Consider the following 5,773-nt stretch of genomic DNA (forward strand, 5'->3'; position numbering starts at 1 on the left):
ATGAAGTAATGGAAAAATCAATAGAAAATAACCAATGAGGACATTGGAGCTAGGAAAAAAAACATTCATGTGAGTTGTTGACTCAGACCAAAAATTATTTTACAGAAAATAAAAAAACACACATAAAGGGGTTGAGTTACTTGGAAAATATGACTCAAGTAATTGGGAAGAAGATTGGGGTTTTTATTTTGGGTCTTCATGGGGCTGTATGAGCAGCATTTTAGGACCTGTATGCTGGATATTTCTGGGGGTTAGTAGGGAAGAAACCTGGCTAGGAGGAGTTTTATGACATAAGTAGAGCCTTGTTGATGTCACAAAGCTTTGGTTGTTTGGCAACTCTGTTCCACTTGAAGCACTAGTCTTCTGTGAAGGTGGGCTTACTATCTTCACGGTGGCTGAGGAGGTCAGTTCAGCTCTTGGGCTCCACAACTGTTCAACCGAATTTCCAGAAGTTGGAATCTAGAGAGCTAAGATATTTTCTTTTTTTAAATATGTTTAGGAAGCAACTAGGACCTCTGTAGTCAAAGAAAGGTTTCTTTCAAATCTGCTCTGGGTCCAAAATTTTTGTCGTTAACAGCTCCTATATTTGATAGCTGGGGGACAGTTAATGTCAGGTATTCTCCCCACTCTATCTTTGCTAAAAATGTCCAATTCCTCAGTCCACAGAAATGGCAAAGATCCTCTTTGTCCATATGTGTTTTAAAAGATAATTATTTCTAATAGGTGCTGTTGCACAGATTAAGGTTTCTTTCTTTTGGCAGTTTGACTCACAGTACTCACTTCTCTAATGAAGATACAGAATATCTTTATGTAATCAACCTGGATCTGGATCAGGAGACACAATAGAGAGAGCCAGTGGACTGGAGTGCCATGACCTTGGGCAGGTGTTTATAGATCAGCCAACTAACCAGTAGCTTGAGTGGTAAGGAGAGGAGTGGCTGTTCTTTGAATTCTTTGCCATCTGTTCAGATATTTCTTTCTCACTTTAGGTATAGGCATAGCTTCCTCTCTCATTGATATAGTAAGTCAGGAAGTAGGTTTCTCAGTAAAGGTCAATTGCATTTTGCAGCAGGAATATGTCTCTGATACACATATACTGAGCTGTAGACAAGAGTTTGATAATTTTCCTATTAATTTCTTAAGAACATATTCCATTTAGGTATCCAAATCGGCATTCTATTTTGTTTACTCCACCTACCTATGGAGGGGAGCATAGCTTCTCTGAGCTCACTACCTCTTCCTCCGAGCATTCTATTTTGTTTACTACACCTACCTATGTTCTAACCTATCAGCTGAAGCGGATTCTTTCTTTAATTAATCAATAAACTTCTTCTGCCACTTTATCCTTTCAACAGCTTGCCCATATAAATCTCCCATGTGTCTTCTGTTGTATAATCTTTCATTTGTAAAGAACTTGCACTCTCAGGGGAGGATTTTTCTGACATCTCTGTGGATGGAGATCATATGAGGAAGATCAGATGAGCAACCATGACAACTCTAATGCTGTAGAGTTAGGTGGATCAGAGATTGATGGCTGACATTCCTGTGCTATGCATCAGATGCCCCTGAACTCTGGCCCTGTTGACAGACAGGCAGACATCAAGTTGGTCACACATACTTAACTCATTCAGGTTCACAGATACTGTAAATGGAGTTTTAATTCTTCTCCTAAACTAATAAAAAAACCAAGATTAGTAGAAGAGAAGAGCCTGAAGTAAGGCCTCAAAATGGGTCATTTTGCAAAGGAAAGGTTACCTGCCTCCATGTATGCTGTCTCCCTTTCTTAGTCAAATCCATCCTTCCAGTGTCTAGCTAACAGCTAACCACAGCATTGAACCCAACTGCCTTTGATTTCTGAAATAAGTGATGTCCCCTTAAGGTCTCATAACAGCACAGGAAGGTTTGTAAGACTGTCCCAGCAACAATTTAAAGCAATTCTAGGACACCAAAGATGCAGCAAATTTGGTTAATTGGTAATAGAGATCGTTCTGATGGGACAAAATAATTTAGAATTAAACAGATTGGTGTACTCACGATGAATTTATGTGATATGGCACACACAGGCTTCTGGTTCTGAATACTTCATGCTCGGTGGGTTTTGGAGATTGTCGTGACCCTGAACCTAGCTGGAGGCTTTGGGGCCTTGAAAGGACAAGACTTAATATTTCAGGACATCCTTGTACTTGGTCCCCACTGTTTACTGATTTCCTTACAGAGAATGAGCAGCCATCTACTCCTGCTGCCATGCCTTCCCCACATGAACAGAGAGAAGACCCTATACACACAGGTCGCTTGTATCACATGTGAAGGCATAAGTCACAAACAAACTCCCACAGCAGTTTAGAATTGTGATTAATAGAATGATTAGTTCTTGAAAGGGGAAAAACTTAGAGATCACAGTCCCTTACTGTAGTAATATGGACGGTGGCAGGGTTGCGTCCCCAAATCCCCAGCCGCCTGGCTCGGCTAGCTTATGCCCCAAATAATTACACGGACACTGTATTCTTTTAAACACTGCTCTGGCCCATTTCTAATCATCTGTGTAGCGCCCCTAGGTGCGCTTACCGGGAAGATTCTAGCCTAAGTCCATCCTGGGTTGGAGCTTCATAGTGTGCGTCTTCCCTGGAGCAGGTAGCATGTCGTCTCTCCTGCGTCTGCTCCGGAGAGCAGAGCTGCGGAGTCTGACCTCACTTCCTCTTCCTCCTGGCATCTGTTCTGTCTACTCCTCCCACCTATCTTCTAACCAATGAAATGGGCCGAGGCAGTTCCTTTATTGCTTAGCCAATGAAATCAACAGATTGATATATGACACTCCCACATCACTTCCACTTTTTCTGTTTAAACAAAAAAAGGAAGGCTTCAACCTTAACATAGCAAAATTACATATAACAAAACAGTTATCAAATAAAAATTACATCAGAAACATTCATACATATAACAAAATTAACCGTAAATCTCTATCAATAAAGCAAAATCTATACTAATGCAAATTATTCATGTCTATATCATATCCCCCTTTAAATGTAAAAGAACATTTATAAACTATATTTGGGAACATGGGCGCAGTTTTTTCTCTCCAAACTGCTTCCTGCTGAATGAGGGCGCTGTTAATCAGATCATTTAGGGTGTAACCTGTGTGCCAGGTTTATCTCAGTTGGCAGTTGAGTGACGTAATTTTTTGAGGGCGTTCACAGGAACATTTCAGGAGGTCGTGGTCTATCATACCAAATCGGGATAGAAGAAATCCAAAGGGTCTGGTCCTCTGTGAAAACAAAAGAAGACTCTCTCCAAAGCATCATATCCTTAGACCCAAATTCTGATATCATACCCTCATGATATCCGTTCTGGTTCCACTGGGCAGCCCATATAATGAAATGTCTCTCTGTCCTTAGCTCCTTCACAGTCAAAAATTTTAAAGAAAACACAATAATACAAAGAATCCAGACTCTCTGTGAATTTTTCTTTACGCGGCTTATTTTTACTCTATCACTTTACATTATTCTGTCTCTTTAAAGACTTTACCTTTTTTTTTTAAACCATTAACTTTATTCTCTATATTCTTTTTCTTCTCTCTCCCAAGCCTACGTATATTCATCCAACAGTCTGACTCGTTTAGTGGTCTGAATCTGTCCTATTGTGAATCTGCAAATTTTACTATCCAGGAGCACTTTTGATTTGCGCCTTTAAATCACTAGGCGCTTAAGAATCTAAGCTGTGACATTCCTACGTTAACTTTTTGCTTTTTGAGCGCACATCTGTAAACCAGGCTGTCTTTGAACTCTCAGAGATCCGCCTGTCTCTGCCTCCCAGGCATTGGGATTAAAGGTGTTTGCTACTACACCTTGAACTCACAGAGATCTGTTTGTCTCTGCCTTCTAGGCACTGGGATTAAAGGCGTGTGCTACCACACCTTGAAGTCACAGAGGTCTATCTCCCTCTGCCTCCCAAGTGTTGGGATTAAAGGTGTGTACACACAACAACTCTCTTCCTTTTTTTTTTGTTTTTTGCTTTAAGAACTTCAACTTTCAGCTTGCATATATTTTAACACACTTTAAACCATTCAGAAATTTTCTCTGTCTTTGAATCTCTCTTTAACTGTATATCTCTCTTTTTCTGACCACGTGAGTCTTTAATTTGCCAAGCAATCTCAGTAGGACTAAAGGCATGGCTTTGCCAGCTAGATCCAGTCCATTCCTTAGCTTTCCAGCCTCATGGCAGATATACAGGCTGCAGCCATGTTTATAGCCACACCTCTATGGCGGTTCAAGGTCCCTGCCAGCCAGCAAGCTACAACAGACAACACTCAAATCCTCTCTCGGTAGCTGGCCCTCCTGCCTCAAACAGTCAGAGTTTGCCCTGGCAGGATGGCCCAGAAAGCCGGCATTTTTAAACAGCGCAGCTTTTTTCCTGCTACGGCTGAAAACCGAAAAACATGCGTTCAGCTTTTCGTCAACACTGTTTAAGTGTTTCGTGGCAGGACCTCTTAATGAGCTGCAGGCTTTGCAGCTGAAGCTGAGTCAGGAAGCCTCTCTTAGATGAGGCGCTTGCTTGCCTCTAGCAAGTAGAGCAGACCCAAGAAATTGCCGTAAGAAACATGCTTTACTCTATTCTTTTCTAAGCTTTCTCAGGCTTTCTGTGGACTCAGTTAGCCACACGTCTGGGCGTCATTTGTAGTAATATGGACGGCGTCAGGGTTGCGTCCCCAAATCCCCAGCCGCCTGGCCCGGCTAGCTCAGTCGGTAGAGCATGGGACTCTTAATCCCAGGGTCGTGGGTTCGAGCCCCACGTTGGGCGCCATTTGTAGTAATATGGACGGCGGCAGGGTTGCGTCCCCAAATCCCCAGCCGCCTGGCTCGGCTAGCTTATGCCCCAAATAATTACACGGACACTGTATTCTTTTAAACACTGCTCTGGCCCATTTCTAATCATCTGTGTAGCGCCCCTAGGTGCGCATACCGGGAAGATTCTAGCCTAAGTCCATCCTGGGTTGGAGCTTCATAGCGTGCGTCTTCCCTGGAGCAGGTAGCATGGCGTCTCTCCTGCGTCTGCTCCGGAGAGCAGAGCTGCGGAGTCTGCCCTCACTTCCTCTTCCTCCTGGCATTCTGTTCTGTCTACTCCTCCCACCTATCTTCTAACCAATGAAATGGGCCGAGGCAGTTCCTTTATTGCTTAGCCAATGAAATCAACAGATTGATATACGACACTCCCACATCACCTTACAAAAGCCCTCTGCAGAATCAGAAAAGGAGCCTAGTAGCTGGAAGGGAAGCTCAAGCAAGAGATCAAGCTGAAGGTAGAAGTTGCTTTTTAAAAGAGAGAGAGACCACAACTCAATGGGCTGGTATCTCAGTGGCTATTCAGGAAACATCACAGAGAAAGGATCTGCTTCATGCATGAGAGTCACCGATGAGAGTCACCCTTTAAGAAAAAAACCCATCAAAACTCCCAATAACATCATCAGCATTCAACAACATGTCTATGATTTCTTTGCCTTGCCTTTGATTGTGCAGTAAATGATGCTGATAGTTAATCTGTGCAATTAATGCAAATTTCCTTGTAACTGACTAGACAGAATTGACAGGTTATCTTAAACACAGCAGGGAGTCACTCTACGATGGAACTGGTTCATCATCACCTGTGTGACAGTGACATAATTAAGATCTTTCCTTTGTCTATAAATCTCATTATGTTCAACATGATATGTTGTCATACAGATTTCTTAGGGTTTTGTCCCACTGGTGGTTTCCTTGGTATGCTTACATAATTTTTGCCA

At 42.4% G+C, this 5,773-nt stretch overlaps 1 non-coding gene across 1 annotated transcript; it reads left to right on the forward strand.

Annotated features, from left to right (window-relative positions):
- The first annotated feature begins 4,721 nt into the window (after positions 1-4,721).
- Positions 4,722-4,794, forward strand: Trnak-cuu (transfer RNA lysine (anticodon CUU)). Its single transcript has one exon. It is a non-coding gene; the product is annotated as a tRNA-Lys (tRNA).
- Positions 4,795-5,773: the final 979 nt, after the last annotated feature.

Source organism: Microtus pennsylvanicus, assembly GCF_037038515.1.
Source record: "Microtus pennsylvanicus isolate mMicPen1 chromosome Y unlocalized genomic scaffold, mMicPen1.hap1 SUPER_Y_unloc_2, whole genome shotgun sequence".
Classification (NCBI taxonomy): Eukaryota; Metazoa; Chordata; class Mammalia; order Rodentia; family Cricetidae; genus Microtus; species Microtus pennsylvanicus.